A 12,635-nucleotide genomic window follows, 5' to 3' on the forward strand; every position below is an offset into this window, starting at 1 on the left:
ACAGCGTGATGTAGAGGAAACAGTCTCCATAACATGGCGAGGGTTTGCATGTGGGGGTGGTGACTTCTTGGCATGACTGCACAGATGATTCCATCATTTACCAAGATGGGGAATGAAAGAAAAAGTTAGGTTTAGGGAAAGGAGATAATGACTTCTGCTTGACCAGGATGAATCAACATGTTGAGAGTCAGCACAGTCTTGGTGGTGGTTAAAGCCTTGCCTGGGTGAGGTCACCAATGGAGCAACTCTGGCGTGAGAAGGGAAGAAGGCTTTTGCTTTTTCTCATGCTTCTCAAACAGATCTGTAACTTGAATGTCTCACATGCTCCAGCCACGTTAAATTGTAGTCAGGAAAATCAATTACACGCATAAAGTTGGGAAGTGGGCAAGCAGAAAACTAAACATTCCCTAGGTCTCTGAAACCCAGATGCGTAAGAGGGTCAGGCTGCCTCCTGCCTTTTGACATAAGCCAGGGACAGAGCTGATGTCTGACATTGACAGACCCCAAGGGAAACTCCATCTCTCATGTATTTATTCCTTTGTCCTCTTGTTGCTATTTAAGGAATAAACACTCCCCCTTTAAAGAGGATCCTCCTAGAAATACAGAGACAGCATAAAGAATATATTAGTTGTCAGAAAACTTAGGTTAAAGTCACATGAAGTTGAGCAACTTAACCACAGAATTTCTTTTTCCTTGTGTGTAAAATAAGGATTATAATAACTGCTGTAAAGAACAAACTAGAAAACACACTTTAACCTGTGTCAAAAACTCCACTCATGGGTATAACGAATAGAAACCCACTCCCACAAGCTCACATCAACGGTGGGTTTATGGAAATAATACAACAGGCAATCTTGCCAACTCGCAAAAACAGGAAACGAAGTATAGTTTGTCACTTAGGGATTGGAGCTGAGAGCCTGATATGACTCCCACTGCAGCATCTCTTTGGGGCCAGATGGTCTCCCATCTCTGCTCCTCTCTGCAGATCCACACATTCCCACGTGGCAGACACTGCAGTTGTTTATCCACTACCTGTTCCCCTTCCTCTTATGTTGAATATGTGTGTGTGTGTATCTTCATAGGAACATACAGGAATCTGAAAGGATAGACCTTAATCAAATAACAGTGATTACTTCTAAGGAAGTGACTAGCATATAATATTATAGTGTCCTTCTAATTAAAAATAAGTAGAAATGGATAAAATTTGAAATAAAAAGTGAGAAACTACAAAGTAATAGAGAAAACAAAATTTTTTCAATAATTTTGATGTGACAGCTTTCTTAGCACTATGCCAATGACAAAAACCACTTTTTAAAACAAGATTAAGAAAACTGACATGAAAATGTAAAATCTCTACATAGCAAAGCAAATCAACAGCATAGCTAAAAGACAACTACAAAATGGAAAAAATGTTTGCAACACAACGGAGAAAGTAGTATTATTAAACCATGGATTACTTAGAAATAGATAAGAAAATTACAAGCCAAATAGGAAATGAGTAAAAGACTCGAAGAAGCACTCCATAGAAGACTTGCAAATGGCCAAAGTTCATATTCAAGATGTCCAACGTCACTAATAATCAGAGACAAGCAAATTAAAATGAGATTCATTTTTCACATAGATAGACAGGATTAAAAAGATTTCTAATAGCCAGTTGTTGGCAAGACCATGTGGAAACAGGCACTCTGACATCCTGTTGATAGAAGCCCTTTGGAGGGCAATTTGGAGATAAGTATCAAAATATGAAATGTGCATATGTGCTGCCCTCCTCTAAGTTTATTTTAAGAAAATAATGGTGCTGGTGTGCAAAGTTGTACTGATAAAATAGTAACAACCTAAATGGTTATCAGAGGGTTTTTGTTAAATAAATGTATGAGACTCAGAGGTGTTATGGATACCAAGCAGGTGTTATGAAAGATAAGGATGGTCTTTACATATTGACACAAAGGATATAATGTTAAAGTGAGAAAAACCACTCACAGTAATTCCAAGTGTAAGGTGATCCTCTTGTTTAATATGTAACCTACTGGCAGGGTGGATGCTCATCTCTGTAGGGGAGAATTTCAAGGGAAATCTTCTATATTATTTACATTTTTTATAAGGAGGATGTGTTACCTGTATGATAACTAAAGTCAACAAGTATTTCATTTTGAAAAATCAAGGAAGACATTTGCTATTTATGCTGTCCTTCAGAGGATTTCTGTGCAGATTCTTTTATTCAACAAATATTAAGTTTATCATGTGAAAAGTGGTGTCTCAGGGATTGGGTGGATACAGAAGACAATTGGACCTGAGCCCTGGAAACCTTCTCTACTTCCTGACTCTAAACCAACACTATCACTGAACCCACCCCATGCCTTTCTCCTTCCTCCTACCACAGTGGAAGCGCTGTCCCTTGGCCACCCCAAAGCCAGTTTGTGCCCTAGGGTCCATCTCCCCACCATTTTCTAACAAGCTTCACACCATTAATCTTAGCTTTATCTTCAGCATCTCCTTCTCTCCTGCAGCCTACTTATCTGCAATGAAAACTATTCAAGCCTCTTCCATTGGAATAGAGGGAGGGAAGGCAGGGAGGGAGGGAGGAGGGAGGAAATGGAAGGAAATGGAAGGAAGGAAAGAAGAAAGGAAAGAGAGAAAGAAGGAAAGGAAAGGAAAGGGGGAAGGGGGAAGGAAAGAAGGAAATAAGTTCTGGATAGAAAGATTTGGGAGGAGGAAGAAGGAAGGGGAGAGGAGGAGAGAAAGGGAAGTAAAGAGACCTCTTGAGCATATTCTTTATTCTTAAAGAAATGTGTTAGCGTGACTATAAAAAAAAAAAAAAAAAAAAAAACATGGTAGAGAAAGCAGTATAAAAGCAACAGCACAAGACAGGCGGAGAAGGTGATCTCTCCCACTCTGACCCAGAGAGCTGGCCCAGCCCCAGCACCTCCTTGCACTGCCCTCTCTCAGCGTCAGAACCTGGCTGATCTCTGGAGGATGACACCTCTTTCCAGTTATCTCTAAATGTCTCCCCGGCAACAGCCAGACTTCTAGAAAGATTTGTCAGCTTGCCCTCTCTTGCCTCGCCTCCTGTCCACTCCTCAGCCCTACCGGTCCACCAAAACCAGTTCTCCCCATGGACACCTCTCAGTCCTGTCTCATCTTCTTAGGAGACTTTGGCACCATACTCTTGTGCTTATCCTTTCTTGGTATCCTTTGGTAATGTTTCCTTTCTAGCCTAACCTCTTGGCACTGAAGCTCCCAGCACTCAGTCCTGAGATACTTGCACTCTTCCTTCTGCCCTCTTATCTAGGCAGCCCCATCCACGGCAGTGTGTTCATCACTGTACAGACACCAGTGACCTCCAGGAGATACCGGCTCATCACTACCTTCACTTGGATGTCTCACAGATTCATTCATTCATCTGTTCTTTCATTCTATTGAGCACCTTCTATGTGTCAGGAACTATATCAGGTACTAGATAAAGAATGAAAAACAGAATAGAAATCCTTCATGCCCTTGAGCTGCTTAACCTGAAATGAAAACAGTTGAGCTCAAGATCTACCCTCAACCGACATGCTCCTCCATGCTCTCATCTCAATCAATGACACAATTTCCACCCATCTGCTCAAGGCAAAAATCCCAGTTGTTAGAGCTGGCATTTTGCCTTCCCTTATCCTACCTGTGCGGGACACACTCTAAAGTGATACCCCTCCAATGACCTGTGACTTTGTATTAATCCCTTTCCCTTGAGGCAGAATCAGTGACTTGCTTCTAATCAGTAGAATATGGCCAAGGTGACGGACGTCAGCCTCTTGTTTAGGCTGTGCTACAATGAAAGGGTGACAGGATATCATTCCCATGATTGCAGCATAAGACTCCATCCTGCAGACTGAAGTGAGAGAGACATCCTTGTTGGCCTTAAAGAATTAAGCTGTCATATTTGTCAAGGAACCATGAAGGAAGGGCCTGACAGCCATAAAAAGGGGACCCCAGTGCTACAGTTGCAAGGAGATGTATTCTGCTAACAATCTGAGGGAGCTTGGAAGTGGATCTTTCCCCAGTTGAATCTCTGATGAGACCTCACCCCAGTCAGCACCCAGATTAAAGTCTGGTGAGACTCTGAGCAGAGGACCCACTCAAGCTGTGCCTGGACTTCTAACCTATAGAAACTGTGAGCTAATAAATGGGTGCTGTTTTAGGTCACTAAGTTTCTGGTAACTTGTTACTCAGCATAGAAAACTAACGCAGCACCTAGTCAATCCATCACCAGAACTTTTTGATTCCTTCACTGAAATAACTCTCAAAAACACCCAATTCTCTTCATCTCTGCTACTCTACCCAGAGCAAACTGTCATCTCCTACCCTCTTAATCTCCCTGTCACATTTGCTCCTCCTGCCAGAACTGGGCCAAGACCTGAGAGCATCCCAAGCAAATAAATAATTTTGGCATTTCTTCAACTCAACATTTATTCAGTAAAGATGAGGAAAAACTGTCTATTAATAAAAGTGATGTGTTTCTCTTTTTATGTCAAAATTAGAGGATATATATGTGATTTTCTAAAGCAGATAACATCTTGGGAGGCACACGAAACCACTCAAAGTTTACATAAATCACTAATTTCCTATAAATAGCATAACTAATTGCATTATTCATATTTAGACTTTCAGCTGACTATATTTAATGACAGTTCTTGGCTGAGTCATCTCAGGTTTGCAGGCACAGCTTGTATATGTCTATCATAAGTTTTTTATTTTGATGGAAAACAATTCATATATTTTTTCTTTTGTTGCTTCTGCTTTTAGTGTCAAGTCTAAGAATCCATTGCCAAATCAGAGGTCATAAAGATTCTACCCTTATATTTTCTTCTAATAGTTTTATAGTGTTGGTATTTGTAATTAGATTGTTGATCCAATTTGAATTTGTCTTTTGTACATAGAGTGAGGTGAGGGTACAATTTCATTCTTTTGCATGAGGTTATCCAATTATCCCAGCACAATTTGTTAAAGAGAGGCTCTTCTTTCCCCCACTGAATGGTCTTGGCACCCTTGTCAAAAGTCAATTGGCCATAGATGTTGGGTTTATTGCTGAAATCTCAAATCTATTCCATCAGTCTCTGTGTGTCTGTCTTTATGTCAGTACCACACTGTTTTGATTGCTGTAGTTTTGTACTAAGTTTTGAAACCAGAAAGTGTGAGTCCTCCCATTTTTTTTTAAATATTGTTTTGGCTATTTAGAGGCCCTTGCATTTCCCTATAAATTTGAGGACTGGCTTCTCCATTTCTGCAAAAGGCCACTGGAATTTTGGTAGGAACTGCATTGAAACTATAGATTGCTTTGGAGAATATAACAATATTAGGTCTTTCAATTCATGAACAGGAAATGTCTTTCCATTGATTTAGGTCTTCCTTAATTTCTTTTAGCAATGTTTTATAGATTTTTTAGTTTTTCTCCTTGGTTATTCTTATTCTTGGGCAATTTATTCTTTTAGATGCTGTTGGAAATGGAATTGTTTTCTTCATTTCTTTTTCAGATTGTTTATTGCTGGTGTATAGAAATGCAACTGATTTTTCTGTTGTTGATATTTACCCTAAAATTTTAATAAAATTAATTTATTAGCTCCAGCTTTATTTTTATTGCTTAATTGCTCTGCTAGGACGTCCAATAAAATGCCAAATAGCAATGGTGAAAGCAGACATCTTTGTCTTGTTCCTGATCTGAGGGGAAAAGCTTTCAGTCTTTCATAATTGTATATGATGTTAGTTGTGGGTTTTTCATAAAGGTCCATTATCATGTTAAGGAAATTCCCTTTTGTTCCTAGTTTCATTATTATTAAAGGATTAAAAGGTGCTGTATTTTTCATTAAAAGGTGCTGTAATTTTTCAAACGATTTCCCTACATCTATTGAGATGTTCTTTATTCTTTTCCTTTACTGTCAGTGTGATGTATCACATTGATTTTCTTACGTTGAACCACCTTGCATTCTTGGAATAAATTCTACTTGATTGTGGTATACAGTCCTTTTAATGTGCTATTGGGTTGGGTTTGCTAGCATTTTTTTGAAGATTTTTATATCTCTATTCGTAAAAGATGTTGGTCTATAGTTTGCTTTTCTTGTGGTATCTTTGTCTGGCTTTGGTATCAAGGTAATTATTGCTTCATAGAATGTGTTAGGAAGTTTTCCTTCCTCTTCTGTTTCTTGGAAGAGTAGGATAGAGTTGGTATTAATTATTCTTTAAATGTTTGGCAGAATTCACTAATGGAGCCACCTGTTCCTGGACATTTCTTTCTTGGGAGGTTTTTCATTCCTGATTCAGTATCTTTACTTGTTAGAAGTCTGTTGATATTTTCTATTTCTTCTTGAATGAGTTTTGGTAATTGGTATGTTTCTAAAAACTACTTCACGTCATATACATTATATAATTTGTTGATATACAGTTGATCATAATATTCTCATAATCTTTTTAATTTCTATAAGGTCTTCATTTTTGTTTCTGATTTCAGTTACTTGCAGCTTCTCTTTTTTTCTTACACAGTTTGAACTAAAAAATTCTCAATTTTGTTGGATCTTTTTAAAGAAAAGAACTTTTCTTTTGGTTTCATTGGTTCTCTCTACTTTTCTATTTTCTATTTATCTATGCTCTGAACTTTATCATTTCCTTCATTTGCCAGCTTTGGATTTCATTTGCTCTTCTTTTTCTAGTCTTAAGGTGTAGAATTAGGGTGTTGATCTGCAAATATCGCTCTGAGCACTGCTTTCATCCCATAAGTTTTGGTATATTTTTATTTTCATTCATGTCAAAGTATTTTCTAATTCCTCTAGTGATTTCTTCTTTGATGTACTGATTGTTAAAAGAGTATGTTGCTCAATTTCCATGCATTCGTGAATTTTCCAGTTTTCCTTCTACTATTGATTTCTAGATTCATTCTGTAGTGGTTGGAGAAAATATTTTGTATGATTTCCATCTTTTAAAATTTATTGAGTTTTTTAATGGCCTAACATATGGTCTATCCTGGAGAATCTTTTATGTACACTTGAAGAGAATATTTGTCTTCTGTTGTTGTGTGGGATGTTCTGTATATGTATGTTAGCTTTAGTTGATTTATAGTGTTCTTCAAGTCCTCTATTTCCTTACTGGTCTTCTGTCTAAATGTTCAATTCATTGTTTAAAGTGAGATATTGAAGGCCAACTCCAACTATTATTGTAGCGCTATTTCTCCTTTCAGTTCCATCAGTATTTGCTTCCTGTATTTTGGAACTCAGTTGTTTGTTGTGTATATGTTTATAACTGTTACATCTTCTCAGTGAACTGATCATCTTATCAATATACAATGTTCCTCTTTGTCTCTCGTAACAACTTTTAACTTAAAATCTTTTTTTTTTTTTCTGATACTAGTATAGCCACCCCAGCTCTCTTGTGGTTACTATTTATATGGAATATCTTTTTCCAACCCTTTCAAACTATTTATGTTTTTGCTGCTAAAGTTTCTTGTAAGCAGCATCTAGCTGGATCACAGTTTTTTATTCATTCTACCAATCTCCATCTTTTAATAAGTGAGATTATCAATTTACATTTAAAATTATTACTGATAATGAAGAACTTATTTCTACCATTGTGCTATTTGTTTTCTTTATTTCTTAAATCGTTATGTCCTTGAATACTGTTTTTTTCTGTTTGATTGATTTTTCTAGCATAGCATTTTGATCCCTTCTTCTTTTCCTTTTCCATACTTTTTAAAAGTTATTATCTTAGTAGTTACCCTGGGGGTTACAACAGACATCTTAAATTTATAAAAATCTAGTTGAATTGATTCCAGCCCCCTAACCCCAAGATGAACTCTAGCTTCTGTCTTTAAGACTGAAAGCAGCAAATTTATGGCTGTTTTAGAGCAGTCACGTTCCCTACTTTGGCCATCAGGTTTCAGCAAGATGAAGGTTCAGTCAAGAAGTTGTCATTAATTTTAACTGAAGTATCAGGTCCAGTTTCCTATACTTTGATATTATCATACTTGAAACTAAAATGCAGAACTATCCAGTTCAGTACTGTGTACCAGTATTGCATAGTTGTCAAGAGCATGATATCTGGAATCTAAATCACAGTTTAATGACCAGCCACATATGTTACTTTGGATACATTTTTAGACTATCAGCATCTCAGTTTCATCATCTATAACATGAACTAATAGTAGTACCTACTTCTTAGAGTTGTCACAAGAATTCAATGAGATACATGTAGAGTATCTAGCACAGCACCTAGCACAGAATAAATCTTCAACCTGAATAAATGTTAGCTATTATTGTGTCTCCATCTCTTAGCACTTTCCCCTTCCAGCTCCACCCCACAGCTCACAGATCTACTTTTACTTTCTGCAAGATGTCAAGCCTCTATGCATGCCTCTCTATCTACCTGGCTCACTCTTATTTTAAAAACAATCAGGTGTTTTTTCATATTCATCCATTTAAAGTCTGACAATGCCAAGTGCTAACAAGGACAAGGAGCAATGAGAAGCCTCACATATTACTAGTGGAAGTATAAATTGGTACAACTACTTTGGAGAGCAGCTTTGCAACATCTGGCAAAGTTGAAGATGTCCATAGTCCACATCTCAATAGTTAACATTCCTAGGGATATACTCTAAAGAAACTTTCACACCTGTTGTACACAGGAAATGTGTAAAAGAATGTTCCATACAGTTTTGCTTGTAATAGCAAAAATACTGGGACAAACTTTAGTATCCTTCAATAGGAGAATGGATAAATACTTTAATAATCATAACATATAATCATACATTTGAATACTACATCGCAGCTAAAATAGCTACATGTCACAATATGGGTAAATCTCAAAAACATATTGCTGACTAAAAGAAACAAGTTTCAAAAGGAGGTGTACAAAATGATACTATTTACCACAAGCTTAAAATCATGCAAAATATGCTATACATTGTTTATGGATACATGCATATGTAGTAAAAGTGTAAAAACATGCATGGGAAGGGTAACACCAAGTGCAAAGTAACAGTTCTCTTTGAAGACAAGGGGCAGGAAGGAGAAAAAGGTACAGAATTGGGTGGGGTTCACAGGAAATTTCAACTGTATTTGTTTTTTTAAAAAAGCTCTGAAGCAAGTTTAATTATAATACGTTAAGACTCAGGAAAGCTGGGTGGTAGGACAAAGATATTTGTTCAATTAGTCATAAGTTTAAATAAACCAAAAGCAAGATGAAGAAAATGGGAAGATTGGTTGAAAATGTTGATAAAAAAACCTTTGACATTCTAGGTCCCCAAGTAGTCAAGTGATTATCCCCTTTCCAATCCCATTTCTATGTCTTCCTCAATCTGAACCCCCTTCCTCCATCTCTACCACCAGAGATACGTTGTCTATAGACTCTAGCCCAGTGGAAGGCAGTGGGGGGAGGGGAGCATAGAGCTTATAATGGAATTAAGTGGAAGTCAGCTGGAACTTAAAAAGCATTCTTAAGACCCTATGAACATGCACAGCCAAGTTGATAGGCCCCAAGCAACTGGAGAATCCTTCTCTGGAGAAGAGACTTCCCAATATGGACATTTGTGGGCCCCCAGTGAAATCTGGCATATCATTGCTGCCCCTTATAGTGAAGCCCATTAATCCTGTGCTTCTCACAACACAATGTGCATTTGAATCACCTAGTGACCTTGTTAAAGTGCAGAACCTAAATCTGTAGTTTATAGTGGGACTTGAAAATTCATATTTCCAAAAATCTCCCAAATGAAGCCAATGCTGTTGGTCCCTTTTGAATAGTAAGGTGCTAGTCAATTCATCTTGCCCACACACTCAACCTTCACTCAGCTTTTTGGAGTCTCATCCCTAAATGTGAACAGGCTGCTAAAGTAGCCAGACTTTTAAAGATAGCTATTACCATAAATGAGAGAGACCCAAAAAATAAGCATTCAAAAAAAAACCCAAAAATAGATCAAAGAAAAGAGGAGAAGAAAAACTAAAAACAAACACACTATAGTATCCTCAGAAAGACTGAATATATTCCTGTCCATAACAAAAGGATAGAATAACATGGGAAGAGGAGTTGGGGAGAAAAGTCTTGGGAATTAAAAATAAGAAAACTGAAACTTAAAATGGTTGAAGATAATGACAAGGAAATATCTCAGAAAAATAAAACAACAAAAACAAGCCATGGGTACAGACTTTCAGCTTTGCAAGATGAAAAGAGTTTTTGAGATTGGTTGCATTACAATGTGAATGAACTTAACACTACTGAACTGTACACTCAGAAATGGTTAAGATGATAAATGTTATGTTTTGTATATTTACCACAATTAAAAATAAAAATAAACAAACAAACCCAAAGAAACAGAAAATAGAAGAAAAAAAAAGAAAGGATCAATCCAGAAATCTAACTTCTCAATAATATACATTCCAGAAAAAGAAAGAAAGAAAGAAAGAAAGTAGAGAAGAAATTATCAAGAAAATAAAGAAAATTTCCTCCAAAACTGAAGTACATGGGTTTCCATTTTGAATGAATACCCAGTACAAAAAAATTGAGTCACAGCAAAGCACATCACTATAAAATTTCCAACCAATAGCTTAAAGAGAAAATTCTAATGCTTCCAAAGATGGAGAAGAGTTTACATACAAAGGATCAGGAATATAAATAGGAATCAGATTTTTTACAATAGCAACCCCAGAAGGTGGAAGAAAATGAATAATCCCTTCGAAATTATGACAGATTATTTTCAAACTTGGATTCAGTAATCACCCCAACTATAAATCAAGTGTTAGAATAAAGATACGTTAAAATATGCAAAGATTCCAATAACATATCCTCTATCTCTCTTCCTTACAAAGTTACTAGAGGAGATGATTTAGCAAAACAAGGAAGTAAACCAAGAAAGAAGGCATGTGATCCAGGAAATGGGCAAAACGAGCCCAGAACAGCAATGAAGGAAAATCCCAGAATGACAACTGTACAGCAAGTCCAGAGAGCAGTCAGTCTAGATTGAAACAAGAGGAAGGAGGCTGTAGGACAAGAATTCGGGGGCGGGGAGGAAGGAACTTATGCATTTGAGCATATGGAAAATATTGCTAGACTTTTGAGCAGTCTTAGAGCACTTGCAGTGGTGAAGGCAGCCAATCCCAGATAATATAGAAAATTGACAATTGAGAGGGGAAAGGCAATAATTAACTCTTTAAAAAATAATGAAGGGCTGTATAAGCTAGAAGGCATGGTTGTATCACACATTGGCTCATTGGTAAACAATATTTGCACGCATAATTTAAATATTGATTATTGGTTTTATTAAAAATTGTTACATCACCGTGGAGGTGGAGAACAGAAGTGATAAGGTCATGTTCTTATTTATCATGGTAGGAAGTCAACAAATGATCCTTAAAATTAACGAATCAAGAATTAGTAATACAAGCACTTACTTAGATACATGGATCTAATCTGGATAAATACGTAAAAGAGTTGACACTTTTGCCTCTAAAAAGTACACCGGCATACATTGTATATGTGCAGTCAAAAGGTAACAATTCTGCCTAATAAAACTGAAAAAAAATTTAAGTATGTAGAGGAAAAAAAAAAAGAGTAGACCAGGGAACTGCTTTTTCCCTTACAAGCTTTTCAACATACATATATATTTCTAAACGATGTATCTGCATTCATTTTAGTTCAATAAACAATGTTAAAACGTTAGCATATAATTTGGGGGTATCTGCAACGTCTCGAAGTTTATCCATGGCCAGTGAGTAAAGAAATCCGTTTTGAAGGGCTGTCTACGCCTCGATTACAAAGGCTAGTTTTTTGGTTCATTTTTGCATTTTCCACCCTCACCCCTTCCCTAAGAACACTTAGGATAAAATAAATCAATACATGTAAAAAGGGCTCAACTAAATTTGTTATAGTCTCCCTGGAGAGAGAAAAATACAGAACAAGGCACACAGACAGGGTACCGACTCATCGCAAAAATGAGTTCATTTTCCGCACGCGGATTAGTAAAAAAGTATGTCTCTGGCAAGAGGAAGAGGTACTGGAAAGTAAGGGTTTCAAAAGCAGTGATTTACGTTCGGGGCACCTGGAGGCAGCTCCAGGCACAGAAATGGAAGCAAGACAGGAACCCACTTGGGTAACTTCTCATCCCTTTTCTTCCTTGCCCTTTTAACCATTTGTAGTTACTTGGGAATCTGCTGTCCGTTTCCTTTACCAGACTATAAGCCCCACGAGGGCGGGATCTCATCTCCTGCATGCGCCACTGTATCCCCAGCACACAGCAGGAGTCCACTAAACATCTGTTGAAGAATGAATACGCGATGATGCCGCTGGACAGTCATTAGCGTGACACCGAGGAATGGGCACATCGACAACAAACAAGCTGAGAGCAAAGAAGCCGGCGGGTAGATGACAAGGGCGCGCTTCTTGCAGGGTGTCTGAAATTACAAGACAAGAAGGATCCTTTGGGAAGAGAGGGAGGGAAGAGCTGGGCAGTGAGGCAGGCCTCGGGGAATGACAGCCAACCGGAAGACACATTTGCAGCGGCTGGTGGTGAGCTGGTCTAAGAGAAAGTGGAGCTGGGAGTGGCGGGCGCGTGCGCAAACGCGGCCTCCGCCCTCACCGGGCGCGCCTGCGTGCGCGTGCACGAGGGGTCAGAGCGGAAATGGCGC

Source organism: Camelus ferus, chromosome 5, assembly GCF_009834535.1.
Source record: "Camelus ferus isolate YT-003-E chromosome 5, BCGSAC_Cfer_1.0, whole genome shotgun sequence".
NCBI classification, from domain to species: Eukaryota; Metazoa; Chordata; class Mammalia; order Artiodactyla; family Camelidae; genus Camelus; species Camelus ferus.